Below are 15,094 nucleotides of genomic sequence, written 5' to 3'. Positions count from 1 at the left end.
GCAGATGGAAGATGCCTGAATACTGGTGCAATTGGCTTCAGTACCAGTGCCGAATGCTTCAAAGTATGTATGAAAAGGAGGTTGTTTTAAAACGATAGCGGGGCCATTGTTAACAGTTACATGCCAGGAACTTGCAGGAAGGTAACAGCTGCAGCAGGGAAGCTCACTTTTCTTGGAAGCCTTCATCAGCTTCTGTCTGTGCAAGATAAAGTTTATAAATTTGAGACCGTGAATGCTTTTGTGTTTTACTTTTTGAATGAACATAATGTTTTAGCTTCTGAGATTCCAGCAACCTCAATACGCTGCTTCAAAAGGACTATAGGAGAATGTTGTAGATATCTACATAACGTGATGGTTGCTGTATCGGACACTTACATTGGTGATACTGATAATGAAACACAGAATGTTTTGATAAAGGAGCTATTCTGCCATTGTTACAAGCTTTCTGAATTTTCACGGTGAAAGCTGAAATGCATATTTGCGGGAGAGAGAGCTCTCTGAACAAGAATCTTCTTTTCTGCTGTTCAAAGTGTGTCCAGAAACTGTAGTAAATGTAGTGGTAATATTATCTGTTATAAAATAGTGTTTCAGTTTGTTTTACTTATCAAGATCCCATTTTATTGGGTTCCCCCAGACATAATAAAGTATTTTCGTAAATTAAGTAACTGCATCATCCAATACATTCCCCGTCTTCTTTTACTTCAATTAATCTATATCTCTCTTTTTAGCTCTGGAAGTTTCCTCAGAAAATTTGATTCTCAGGGGTGTCAGGAATCTGCATCTCCTCCCAGCTTCAGTGGGAGTGTACTTAACAGTGTTAGTAGTAGCTCTCAAGAAGGTAAGTTAAGATTTTCAAAATATGAGGCCTAAAGTTAGCATCTTGCGTTTTGAAAATGCTAAAACAAATGTCACAGGAATTAGAAAGATAATTTTTTCATGCATAAGACTTTTCACAATTTTATCATAATTTTCATCTCAACAAATATGAGATACTAAAGACTCTCAAAATGCCAGAAAAAAGGTTTTTCAACTTCTTCCTCTGTGTTTTGCTATTAAAAAGAGGGAGGAAATAAAAGGAGAATAAGATAGAAAGAAAAAAAAAGCCAAACTGTATTTTTCATAAGTAAAAAGTAGAAACATTACAAAAATACTTTGTTGTTTTTTTTTAAAAATGAGTAAACCAAAAGCTTCTCAAACCAAAATTCCAACCAGCTCTACTAGTCACGAATTTCCTGTCCAGTGGTATTGGAACAGCTTAATTAAACCTGGGCTGGGTGGTAAGGGTTAGGCAGCGTACCACTCGGAGAAACTTTACAACATGGCTGCTCCACAATGGACCTGCTCATCTTTATCCTTCCTGAAAGTGACCAGATTCCTCTCTCTGTTTTCCTTGGATTTCACCTTTTGAGTTACTTTAACCAAATATCCAGTTCAAGTGAAGCCACCTTGTCCTACAAGAGGGTGTGCTCAATGAAGGTAAGAAGGATGCACATCTGTATTTTTCTTCAAATTCGCAAATGTTCCTGGAGACATCCTCAAAAGCATCTCTTCCTTTCTCTTCCCCTGGCTTTCTCTCACAGTTTCTTTCTCTGTTCTGTGGAATAACACAAATCAGAATATCATTATCTACTTTTTCCACCAACATAGTATTGCCATAGCAACAGATAAAGGGAGTTTGGGTGGGTTTTTTTTACTCTAAATAAAAGAATGCACATGCACATCAGACACAATACAACGTATGAAATGCGTATTGGACAAACCGCATTCAGATTTCATAAATTCATATATCCATCTAGGATTTTCTGAAGAGGGAAATGTGAGTTTGACCTCCTGAAGATATCATTTCATCTCTTTAGACATAACATGTCATATGTATATGATTCTTATCACTAGTGGCTGTTGCCTTATCTTTCAAATCTAAAGCCAATTATACTCGACTACTCTCAGGCATCCCTCAGCCACATTCTAGCAGTTAGTTGCTGCATGTTGGCTCACAGAATCTGGCTCACTGTAGATAAAAACCCACCCTTTAGTTTGAAACATCTGCTGGATGATGGTGCATCTACAGACCAGATCTGGATCTGAGTTGTACAGCTGGAGTGATAAGCAACACATTACTTAACGTATAACACACTCGAGCACATATGCGAGCTTGGTCTTCCTGTCCCTGAGATAGCTGGGAGAAGGGATAAATTAGTTCATCAGAATAGCTGTACGCAGGAACACGTGCAGTCAATTTACATACCAATTCACAAACTGAAAATTTGGATAGAGTGATTCTGGTCATATTTGTTCGATGATCTCCAGATTGCCTCAGCATGTCAGCGTTTCATATGCAAAGTTACAAAAGAATCAGTTGGTCCATTTGAAATGAGATAATGCTCCCTATCAAGCCCATGGCTGCTACAGGGACGAGATATAAAACAGAGAAAGAACACTGATGAAAGTCTGTTTAATTCCCTTTTACATTTCTCAGACCATTTGCTTTATTACAGTAGATAGAATGTAAATCTCCCTTAAATCATATTAATAAATCTTATATTGTTCTGCCAAGAGTCTGCCTTGAAGCATTATACACTTCAGGGTGGTGTTTTACTGCTACTGTTCTACAGGAACTGCTATTTTCACCCCCAAAGACTCTTTTATTTTCTATAATTTTGTACCATATGGTATTATCTTGTTGCTGTCTTGGAACCGGACCAATTTGTGTAGTAACAATTTGTCCCACTTTTTCTTTACTTATATTAAAACCCTTTGACCATGCTATCAAACTGTTGTCACAGGCTCATGATGAAGTATTATAGAAGTACCTTAGATATATCCTACTGAGGAGCTTCAGAAAGTGTTTTGGGAGAGCCTGTGGGGGCACCATTCCTTGTGACATAATGTCTCTGCAGTGTGCTTATTGCTGGATAATTTAGGAAGTTTTTACTTGTTTTCATTAATGGGCTTTTGTGTCTTCTGCTAAGACATTGCCTTCCACTGCTGTGCCATTGACATGTCATGCTGTAAAGAAGTGGTTATTTGAAATTAATCCTTTTGACTAACTTTTATTTGAGATTTTAATCCATATAAGCATGGGATTTAATAAAGTTCTGTGTGCCGTAAGATGGACTTTAGACTTACATTACCGTTTCCTGATTTCCAGGATGGGTCACAGATGACATCAGCGAGAAGAGAATAAGAAAAGATCAGAGATCCAGGACATCAGTATTTAGTACCCACTAAATACAGAGGTAGCTAATAATGCAAAGAACACGGCAGTGCATATTAAAGCCTCAATTACTACACTTGTACTGCAGCAGTTAAAATACCCAGATGACATATATTATTAACCGAAATACAACATAAAGCGTGACCACAATGATTTTAAATATATTCGGGATTTGCCTTTTTTATTAAAGTAAATTCTAATAGAAGTTCTTTTTTTTTTTTGTTCCTGGAAACCTGAACAGAGACTTTGTTAAAAAGCTTCCAGCTTTGGGATATGCAACTTCAGAGACTGGAGTATGAGGATTTTGATAAAAGGCAGATGTGGGACCCTTTACAGTTGAATGTTTTTTTGAAAAGCAAGGCAACTGCCCTACATATCTTGCCTGAAAAAGAAGACATGGATCTTCTTAAGGATTGAATGCATCCTCTTATGGTAGAGGCCTTTTGAAACATATATTATATATGGTGCAAATAACAACAAAAAAAAAGCAGCTGTATTTTGTATACAGTGGATGTCAGGTTTCAGGGTTAGTATAGGCAAATGAACTTAATCTTTTGCTGTAAAAGAGATTTCTTGTAGTTTTGATGATTCATCTTTCCTTATGCTATACATTTATCTCAGCATAGAAAAAGCAGTGCTAAAGCATGACAGCTTCTGGAATTACAATCAGAGACGGTAAGGGATGTGGGAGAAGGACTGTGTGGGTTCTACCAGGTCTAATAAAAGTGCTGGGGATGACTTCTACAAGACACTTGTCATGATTATTACCCTTTTATCGTATTCTCTTGCTGTACGCAATGAAGTATATACATGCAAAGATATTTCAGGCTGAACATTTATTTCCATACCTCAAAGAAGAAGAAAAGAACAAGATACAGGGTAAAATTTTCAAAAGTGCTCCAGTGATTTAGGTTCATTTCCGAATGTAGCACAGCATGAGCAGCAGCAGGAGTCCACTTCCCTAATTCTACCTGCGTGAGAGTTACTTAAGCCTGTAACAATCATGTAGACTCTCTCCTTTTCTATGGGGTAAGACAGTCATAACCAGAGGTGAGTGAGTTCCCACTACCTTATGTACCTGTTTTGGGATGAAAAGAATTGTCACCTGAAAATGTGTTTTTCTCTCCAAATGCCATATAGAGAGTGTAGGCAATGGGCAGAGACATAACCGACCAAATATCTGCCATCTAACCTTGGGTGCGGCAAGTTCTGTGTTTAGTATCTAACTCCTCTTTCAGGCATTCACACTGAAATTAGACACCTAAACATCTTTTTCTCTCTGACTACTATGTAACGAAAAGCCAAAATTTGTAAATGGGACTAAACAATGTAGGTGCCTTGGTGAGTTCAGTGGGAGAAAACGAACCTGTTCCTAGTTTAGTCCTGTCTTGTTTGCAGAGAGGATAAAATCCAACTGGTAGGTTTGCTGATTTAGAAATAAGCAAAGATTTTCTGGGCAACGCACAAAAATAGTCCAAATTGTCCAGTATCAGCCTAGTAGGCACAAATTCAGCAAAGCGCAGATAAAAACAAAGACAACCCTCTCTTCCAACTCCACACGCAGAGACACATACGCAAAATCCACAATATCATTGTAATTTGTAATACAATTGGGTCTATGGGTTTGGTAGAATTTAAATTATAGTACAAAAAGTCTCCTTAATGATATTTAGGATGAAACTCCTCTACCCTTAGGGGATATGAAAATCTTACATTGTTCTTGACAACTCTGAAAAGCCCTCCAATACCAAAAGAATAGCTCTCAGGTTTTGTGGGGTTTTTGAAGAAAAAAAAAAGAACGTAATACAAACCATATGTATTTTGGTTGCCAATGTGACTGATATTATTTTTTTTTTTTAAATCAAAAACAACCTTTATCAAACAGAACAAATAAAAGCGGAGATCTGAGAAGTCATATTGTGTGTAGCATCTAAGCTGCAACTTAGCATGCAGATTCAGACAAGATTAAGAGCTACCAAGACAAATTGTAGCATTGCGTTCGGTGCCTCTGACTCTACCGTTGCGCCACTAATGCGCGGTTGTCCATCAAAGATCAGAAGGTTTGTAAATCCCTGTTCAAGTCCTGGAGCTTTACACACCTTTTATAGTGATGAACTCTTGAGGTCTGGGCTTTTCTTGTAGTTCTCCATATAGAGTTCTTCTCTACTTAGGTCACTCTGTTGAACTTTTGCTGTATATATTTTCCAAAACAGTTTTCCCCATAGAAACCAGGAATAATAACTTTAAAAAAAGCTGTGGAAAATATTTCAAATAGTACTAAGCTTCTACTGCTTCCCCCCTCCAAGCTTAATCACAGTGAATATTTAAAAGGGACAGAGAAGTTATCCAAAGACCAGGCTGCATTTTCCATTACATTAAAAAAAATAAAATAGAAAATGGAGTCTTTGCTACTTCATTAACATTTTCTTGGTAGATCCTTTTTTTTTTTTTAGATAAAATGAGCAATGTGTAATTAAAACAAATAGAGCGAACATTTTTTTTTTTTTAAATAGGGTTGTAAGCGTAAATAAAATCAGTCTTGAAGCTGTGTCAATCTGATCTTTTTATATCATGGTACGAGTTTTATGACACAGCACTGTGGGGATTCTGTCACTGTGACAACTTTTTAGAAGTAAAATAAAGACTTGATAGACCACAACATATGAGTTACTCCAAACATTTGCTGTATCTTGCTATATTAGCATAAAGCCCTGGTATAAATGATATACGTAGGTTTAAAGTAAGTCAAGGAATTTATCCCCACTTGCTCAGCAAAATATCCAAGAGAGATTTTCTCCGAAACAGCTACTTTAAGTGTCAAGGCCACACAGGGGTGAAATGATGGGTGATTTCAGCTCTTCACTTAAAAAATGGGAGAGACTAGGAGACTGCATGCAGTTACCCGAGTTCAGCTAATGAGTGGTAGCGGCTAGTGTTAATTGTGACTTGATTGCTAGTGTTGGTGTGCCATAAATGTACACATAGAGGGAGACCTATGGACTGCTCTGCACTATGGAAAATGGCAGAGAGAGCTGTTGTCAGCTGAAAACCAGAGTAGCTTGTTATGCGAAGACTGCCCAGCGTACAGATACCCTTCCCTTCCCGTGTAGTGGGTTAAATAAACCAAGACAGTTTGAGTGGAGAGTGCTCAGCTGGGAGCTATGGCAAATGAGCCCATACCCACAGCGGCTGTTGGGTCATTTTCCTCACATTGGTGAGTCCTGATTTATTAAAACCTTTTTTTTTTTTTTTTTTTTTTTTTCTTTCCCCCCGCTCCCGCTATTCCTCCACCATTTGGGTTCCTTTGGGTTTAGCCGGTCAAGCCGACGGAAGCCCACCCCAGCGTGGAAATCACTGCCAGCTGGGCCGTGGATTTCGACCTGCCTCGGAGCGAGGAGCCAAACCCCAGCGGGTTCCTTAAGATGCGCTTGGAATTTTTTGCACTCCCCCCCTTTCTCCCTCCCGCCCCCCCCCCCCCCAAGCCATGAGGTAAAGCAGCTTCTGTCCTTAAGCTGCCCATCCGCCACGCTCACGTACGCTCGCTCCCCTGTCCCCGGGGGGGGAGGGCGGGCGGACCGGTCGGTGCCCCCCCCGCGGGGGTGCCCCCTCCGCGCCGCCCTGATCCTCCCGGGCCGCCGAGGGAGCCCCGCCGCCGCGCAGTGAGTGGGCGCCCGGCGGGGGGAGCGGGGGGGGGCCGGGGCCGGGGCGGGCGGCGCATCCCTCCCCTCGCCCCGCCGCCGGGAGGGCCGTGTGGCCGAGCGTCGCTTCCCGGTGCAGCCGCCTCCGCGCCGGGGTCGCCGCGCCCGTTGCCGGCGGTGGCGGTGGTGGTGGCCGGTTCGGTTCCGCAGCGCTGGCGCCTCAACCTGCGCCCCCGGAGCGGCCGCGGCTTCGGGAGGTGGCGGTGGCAGAGCGCTCCTCTGCTGGAAACGGGGTGACGTGTTGTACGTGGGGGATACCTGAGAATCGGCCTGTGGTTTTTTTTCACATTCGCTTTTTCCATTCACTTACAGGCCCAAACGGACCCTGAAACGTTTTGAATTCTCGTTATTGCTTTTTTTTTTTTTCTTTTTTTCCTCTCCCCCCTAGCAAATTGAAAAGCCCAGATTAAAAAAAAAAAAAATCGTTTCAGAGCAGGGCAGAATGTGTTCTGGCATTATTTAAAAGCCTTTCGTTTTTCTTAATCCCTTTAAAAACGCATTTCAAAACATTTTAGCTTGTCATGTAGTGGAATGAAAGCACGTTTAGAAACAGCAAAATGAAACATGATGGTTGCTTCCACATTCATTTTACCTTCTTTTTTTCCTTCCCCATTCATTTTACCTTCTTTTTTTCCTTCCCGTTTAAACGGTTTGGTAGAAATGACAGAGCTGAACGACAATGAACAAATTCTCCTGCTTTGGTAAAAAAGAAATTGTGACCACAAATGCTACTCACTTCTGTCTGAAATCATACATATTTTCAGAAGCATCACATGACAGTGCTATTTTAGATGATGATTAGATGGGTTAAAGATTTCATTTTATCTTCTTTAATGAAACATAGATATATGGCAGAATGCAGAAGCTTTCAATCCACAATCTTTTTTCTAAAGCATTGAGCATTAATACATGAAAGGGAAGGGGGAAAAAAGCAAAAAAATGTAAATGCAAGTGAAAAATGTGAAGCGCCGTAGAGGGCTGTTGAGGACTGTCTCGGTTGCTCGGTGTAATACGATGTTGATGTTTCAAGTCAATGGGAGATAACAGAAGGTGCTAATTTTCTCTAGATCTGAGGTTTCCACTTTTTTTGTCCCACAAGGTAAGAAATACCAGAGAAAAAGGAACAAGCCGGGTTTGCCAAGACCTTGATGAGTCCTGCCAGTGTTTGGCCTCAGCCATCCAACTACGTTCTCAGCTCAGAGCTCACTGTAATCCCTTTCGTGGCGTGAAAACATCTGTGACCGCAATCCATTGGAAACTATTTGCTCACCAGTGATCGAGGTGCAACCCCAGGATTCTGCAAGGTCTAAGCAAATTCTGTCCCGGGGGCCTCCAGCTCTGCTACCTAATGACTGAACAGCTGTGCTTAAAACCGCCCTGCGCTACCGTCTGTCCCGTGAGGCACCACCAAGTGTCGGATCTTTGCTATTTGTGGCTCAAGTGAAACTCTCCTGATGGAAAATCTGAACCTTGGTATATCTTGGTTCAATGGCACTGCAAGAAAATGAGCAAACCAACCAACTGACTGCATGTAGGCTCTCTCAGTACTTCTTTCTCTCTAAGTAAACATAGACAATATATTCTGCAGCTAAAAAATATTATCCCTTATAAATAAGGGCTATTCTGTCGAAAACAATATTCCTGCTATGAGCATCAAATTAATTTTGAGTTTTATTTCAAGTTTTAAAAAGTCTGTTTCAAAAGAAGCAGATCTGTGAGATCAAAGAGTGGGATTTGGTCTGTATTTTGAGCAGAAGAGTCTGGAGGGATCTAGGGTGAAGTAAAATATCTGAGTAGACTTCTCTTTTCTCTTCTGCTCAAGATGATGGAAGACGTGCAAAATTATGTTGTCAAATTCAAATTATCCAAGATTAATATGGAAGAATTCAAAAGCTGAATCTCTGCAAGCCTGCCAAAAGTTAGACTACCTTGTCTAAATCAATTACTTCAGAATAACCATCTGCTAATAGTCTGTGCGCTGTAACTCAGCCTCTTGGCATCTTACTACTCCAGTGAGGGAAAAATGAAAATAAAAGCAAGCAGAAGAAATCCCAGGGGACTGTAGCTTCAGGAGGCGAAAAATTGGTGCTTTTTGCTTGCCTGTCTCTTCCCAGTTTCCTGCCCCCTTCAGCGTATGAGAAAGACAAGAAGAGTTTGTGCACTTTGGAAACTCGATAGGAGGCAGCAGCTGATCTTCCCATCACCAGCCTAAAAATAATCCACTCCAGGGCTTGGAGCGGCTTCACTAAGTGGAGGAAAATCCTGCCATCGGGATGATATTGATCACATAGCACAACCGAGTGACAATTTGGGTTGGTATTTTGTGTTTGTGTTTACAAAGGTAAGCTGCAGAGTTTGATCTAACATTCAGCAACCAAACGGGGCATGCGATGACCCTCCCCCATTATCTCCCACTAACCACCTCCTCCTCCTTCCCTTTATATCTGTGGGACAGGGCTGCTCCTTGTTCTTTCCTGGGATTACAACTCCAATCTCTTTTTTTCCTTTTCCTTTGCCATTCGCAGGCATTCTCAGCCTTTACCGTCCCCTCCTGCTGATGTTTTCTTTGCTGCTGTTCACAGGGTTACGTTTCTTTTTTTAAACTGTCCTGTCTTGGCATGTGAAGTCGAAGGTTTTACAGCAGGCAGTGTAGCACGCTGATGTTGGAAATCGCATTGTGTTAAGAAGCTTACCAAAAAGGAAAAAAGCAATGTATTAGATGCGTGTGAGACTGCTGCAGATGTTTGTGTGAAATGCTTTTCAGCGCCAGCAGCCTGTTTAGCACCACTGCTGTTGTGATTCTCTCGGTGTTCGGAGCCTGATCCAAAAACCTACCGAAGTCAATGGGATTCTTTGCATTGACTTCAGTAGCATTTGGATCAGGCTGCTGGTATATGCCAGTTAGTAGTGCGGATGCTGACAAGTCTCAGAGGTAGTTCATCACCTTAAGGCCCGAGGTAACTGGGACAGCCAGGAAGCAGGGGCTATCTAGAATAGGTGGTCACAGCTTAAATAGGAATAAAAAGGAAAGTGATTGTTTTGTACAGGATCATTTTTGATAAAATAGATTTTAAAGGGGCAGCACTTTTTGCCATTACCTTAGTGGAACTCTTTGCAAATAATGCATAGACTGTAGATCACATAGACTGTATGATGTCCAGGGCTTTTAGGAAGGTAAGAAGAACAAACTAGTGGGTTTATAGCTGGAAAGAAAAATGATTCAGAGCACTAACCTCAAATCTGTGGCAAAACTGAGTTAGGCCTTCCATTGTGCTTATCTGAACCTATAAATTCGTAATTTGACCTTCGTTAAAATTTTCTCTGTGAAATTCGAGGAAAGACAAATCCTTGCTTTTGTAATGACTTAATTATTCAGAAGATAAGAACTAAGTAGTTTTGTAAAACCATGTACTTTCTCCATTCTGTGTCTGTATGCATACACATATCTATATATATGTGTATAGATATACATGTATATGTGCATATATGGGCATATAATGCACATTATATGTAAGACCCAAAAAAAAAAAAGAATCTGAACCGAGACCCAGGTATGCTTTGTAAAATTATATGTTTTAATTAGGAAGTGCAGCTATTGACTTTATTTTATTTTTTTTTAAATATAGCAAGAGAACTACTGAAATAAATGTTTGTCAAAATATCCTTATTTCCCTCAAACAAGGTCCACCTGAGGAGTGTATTTATACTCTTTTGTTTATAGTCATAAGTATCTTGCAGAGCATGCTGAACAGAATGATAATTCAGGTAAGATGAAACTCTTGAATATGAAGACTTTTAAGTGCACTTTAAAAGACCCTAAGGTAATTAAAATGTCTTTCATAAGAATTCTTACAGTTTTGCACTTGGGGAGGATGTTCTCATGGTTTTCATGGAAATTTAAATGATCTGCTATTTTCCCATTGTCTTCTTCACAACTGCTTATGGAAAATATATCTCAGGAACTGGCTTGGTGCCCTGAGAATCCCCATTTATGCTTGTTAAAATGAGATTTGTAAGTGTTGGGTTCAATGCTACATCATATTAATGTTTACAACTTTGGCCTTTTTTTTTTTCTTCCAAAAACCATTTTCTTATTCACAGTGAATATTTATTCTGGAACCTCTTTTGTACTGATTTCTGTTTATTATATTATGACAATGTCAGTACACCTTAACCCAAAATCAGAAAGTCTCAACTTGCCAGTGATGGGGGTTTTAGGGTGAACATTTAAATGGTTAAAGGACGTAAGTTTTTTTAGCTGTTTCATTACAGGATGATATACTGTTCAGATAGTTCACATCCTCATTAAAGTAAGCCAACAGGGAATTGGATTCCCAAGTGATGTAAAGGACAACTGAAACTTGCCTTCCACTGGCACCATCATGGGCCCATCCTCCTGATTGTTCTTTCCATTCCCCTCCTCTGTGAAGTTTTGCTTGTGCCTTTAGCCTGTAGCTGCCTGTTCAGCAAAGGCTATTTTCAAAGGGAGAAAGAAAAAATACGTCTGAAAATTTCTGTCCAGTTCTAGAGTTTGTAAAGGCTGAAGTTAAAGTGAGAAATTTGTCAATAACTTGACAAAGGCCTTCCAGCCCACAAGTGTTAAAATGAAAAACTACCTGGTATTTGGCAGCCCTGTTAGGGTGCTGAATGTGGCTGGTACCTTCCGATACCATGTGCTTTTTATTGGAAGATCTTGATCATGTCACTGCATTTGCTCTGACTGAAATGCTAGGTTAAACCTAGTATCCTTGGCAACCTTATTATAAAGTTTAAAATTCCTGCTGTAATAAGTAGTGACGCAAATATATTATGATGTACTCACTTTGGTGTAATCACCCCACTATAATTTCTTGTCCTACTATTCAACAGAAAGGGAAATTATCTCTGGGAAATACATTTTTTTGTAGTGACTACGAATAGCATTGTCTTCTTAAATGAGTGTATGACGATCTCAACACTTCTTCTGAAAGACTGCTACTACCTGCTGAGAAATAGTGGTCAATAGCTTCAGATGACCAACAAATTTCAAAACAACTTGCTACCCTTTCATCTGTTCTCTCCTGAATATTCATGTTTAGGTTATGAATTTGTGGGGGCAGTCAGACTGCTCCCATTTTTTGCAGACATTGCTGTTCACTAGACAAAGCCATCTGCCTGTAAAGAAGCCTTCAGCTCCAGAGATTACAGCCTGAACGTGAGCTTAGAGAAAGCGTCTTGGCAATCCATATGAGAAGAAGCAGCCTTTGCTTTCCAGTGAATATCCCTTTCACATAGATAAAGATTAGCTAAGAAGCTAGTGGGCATTTCTGAGCTGTTACACCCCATGGCTCATGGGTCCCGCATGAGCTAACTTTGAAATTGAAGTATGGCAGCTGCAACAACTCAGCACCTACCTCAAGCTTGCTGTGAGCAGGGCTTCTTATCTTGGGAACAGCACCCTGGTGATACAAGACCATTAACGCTAAGACTGAGCTAATATTTGCGTGGCTCCCCATTAGCCAGTGTAGGCTACGGCAAAGCAGGCAGCTGCCTCCAGCAGGGGACTACTGAAGATGATAAAACCACCTGGCTTTGCTGCTTAATTCGCCTATGTACAGTTTCAGGAAGCCCAGCTTTGTGCTGCTGCCGGTGTTACCGAGGAAGGGCCCTTGGCAGGTGTAAGAGGGCAACTGCTGCTAAGGAATGTGATAACCTCTCGGAGTCGCAGCAATCACTGCTTTTCTTCAGCACTTGACAACAGAAGTCTCGTCAACTCCCCTTGTGTGGCTCTGCAGCCCAGTTTTTCCTCTTTGATCTCTCCTTGCGTACTTACTGTGGCCTAAAAAGTCTGCCTCCTCCTCTTTGGTAAAGAGAAAATCACCTTTGGCTACACTGTGGGAAACCTTGAGTCAGCTCTCGAGGTTTCCAGCTTGCTTGTATTCCAGCTTGCTTAAGGCTAATTCAAAGGTCTTCAGCACGGCTGTTCGCTATAGGGTTAGACTGTTGTCCAGTGTGGTCAGCATTCTGTCTTTGGCCATGATCAACAGCTGGTGCTCGGGAAAAACAGAAAAAGTCTTCAGCGTATTTAATTATGTACTTGTACAATGCTCAGTGCTGAGTGAAACAAACAGCATTTCCTCGCATAGGCAAGATACCTCTCTACAGACCTAGTTCTGACTGAAGCCCCGGACTGGCTTACTAGAAGAATTAAAGCAACGGAAGATGAGTTTAGTTATTGCTAAGGGAACCAAATTTGTTCAGTGATCAGTCATAAAAGTCTTCCATCTTCCTTTCTAAATCCAGTTGCAGTTTTGATGAGTTACAACAGTAAGCACAACTGCAATTCTTCATGGTTTCTCTAAATGTGTTGCTCTTCCATTTCATGTTTTCATGAAATGAAATCTTCTGGCTTTACAGAAGAAGAGGGAATAGTGCCTTTTCACTCTGCCTTTCATTGGTTATTTGCAGTCAAGATCTTTGCTAGCATGGGATCTGAGTGTGGGCGCCAGAAATTTTGCCGTTATATTGTCAAATTTTCCTTCGAAGAAGACTGAAAGTTACAGTTTCCGTGGATGAGAAATTTAATCTGGAAACCTGTCATGGTCCAACCCCTGTTAACTTTGGTGGAGGTGCGCAAGCATTGTTGTGAAACGCCCCATACTGTCTAGAGAAATCAAGGACTTGTTCTTCTGCCTTAGGGGCTTTTCTTTCTATCCTTCTTTGGAAATGAACGCAGCTTGTTAAACCTTGAGGCCAATGAAAATGAGCTGCTGGAGGCATGCCCTGATGCAGCAGAAAGTAATGGCTAATTTCAGCTTCGAACCAAGTGGGAGTCTCACTCTCATTGACTGTAAATGCAAAGCGTCCTCCCTTACATGTCACTAAAGTTTCATCCAATATATTTTCCCTATCTGTGAAAACTAGAGCAAAGAAGTAGAAAATACATGACATGCTTTACGCCTGAGGTCACGGGCCTGTGCATCAGTGCATCTCCAGAGCCTCCTATGTATGTAAGTTTTCTGAAAAACAGAGCGAGGTCCAGTGGTTTGATTCACATGGGCAGAACTGCGGATGGTCTATCGGATCTACCTTCTGCACCAGAAATGGATGGGAGGGGAATGATGAGGTGGTTTCTTGCTCCCTGTGAGGCACACCGGAAATAAAATTATTTCTTAGAGCTCAAATGTACTGCAGTGTGTATTTTCATATGCCACTCTTGAAGATGCAGAGAACTACCAGCAGCCTGTCTGTCTAAACACCAGAAAGTGTCTATGAAAGTTGGCTTACATCAACAGGTGCAGAGCATGAGTCCTCCACTTCCAGTCACAGTTCATTTCTAGCACACTGGTGATGGACAAATGGATGGAAGAAAGGAAACAAGGGAGGAAGGAAGGATCACTGGACTATTAATGCTTCCACAGTTCTTACCTCTTCTATTCCCTATCGGTGCCATACTGCACTAGACGTGTGTCCTGAAGTGGGTGCTGCTAAAAAGGGAAGTTCTATCTGGTGAGCATTTTATGAGACCAAATCATAAGCTGCATTGGGTCAACACAGCATCATGACATTGATCAGAATGATAGATTTGAAGCCTGTGGAGGGTTAATGAACATGGTCACCGGATGTGCTGATTAATGATGAATTGTTTTCTGATTTAAAATCTTGGGAGTTTATTGTCAATTACCCTATCTTATTTCATTAGCAATGCAATCTTTTTTATTTTCTGGGGTTTTTTTTTTTTTTTTACTAACTAACCAACCTAGGCTCATTGATTTTTCTCTCTCATTTTAAGAGAAGACAATTAAATTCTGCCTCTTTTTTGAAACTGACCTGTAACAAAAGTATTGTGAATAGACTGCTTATACCTACGCTTCAAAATTATCATCAGTATGATGGGCACTGCTCTTTACATCACTATTAACCAGATTCTTTCCTTGGCCCTGCCAACATGCTAAGGACAGTTGGTTTCAAGAGTGTGTTATTGGACATACTGCATCACAAAACTAGGCACAGCACAGATTCTTGTGAAGATTCAGATGTGATTCTTGAAAGATTCGTCTTTTTCGAGAGCTTTTAGAGACTATTGTTTGAAGTGCACTATGAAACCTCTGCAAACTGATGGCACGTCCTAGCTAGCGGATAGCACTCTCCATGCAGTTAATAATCCTTTCTTCCACAGGACCGTCTACTGCCTATATTCCAT

General features: G+C 40.8%; 1 protein-coding gene across 13 annotated transcripts in view; it reads left to right on the top strand.

The window, feature by feature from the left end:
- The first annotated feature begins 6,343 nt into the window (after window positions 1–6,343).
- ABCC9 (ATP binding cassette subfamily C member 9) overlaps window positions 6,344–15,094 on the top strand; it is a 79,767-nt gene continuing 71,016 nt past the window's right edge. For 6 of the 13 annotated variants that reach the window (XM_063357675.1, XM_063357686.1, XM_063357667.1 and 3 more), the window contains exons 1-2: window positions 6,344–6,428; window positions 8,012–9,253. The gene's annotated coding sequence lies outside the window, so the exon portion shown is untranslated. Of the gene's footprint in view, window positions 6,429–6,768; window positions 6,874–8,011; window positions 9,254–15,094 lie in introns of those variants that run through there. The other 7 variants (XM_063357628.1, XM_063357726.1, XM_063357715.1 and 4 more) reach the window with 3 other exon arrangements.

The sequence above is a fragment of the Chroicocephalus ridibundus genome, chromosome 1, assembly GCF_963924245.1.
Source record: "Chroicocephalus ridibundus chromosome 1, bChrRid1.1, whole genome shotgun sequence".
Classification (NCBI taxonomy): domain Eukaryota; kingdom Metazoa; phylum Chordata; class Aves; order Charadriiformes; family Laridae; genus Chroicocephalus; species Chroicocephalus ridibundus.
The sequence above is the reverse complement of the archived record's forward strand: the minus strand, read 5'-3'. Positions and strand labels throughout refer to the sequence as shown.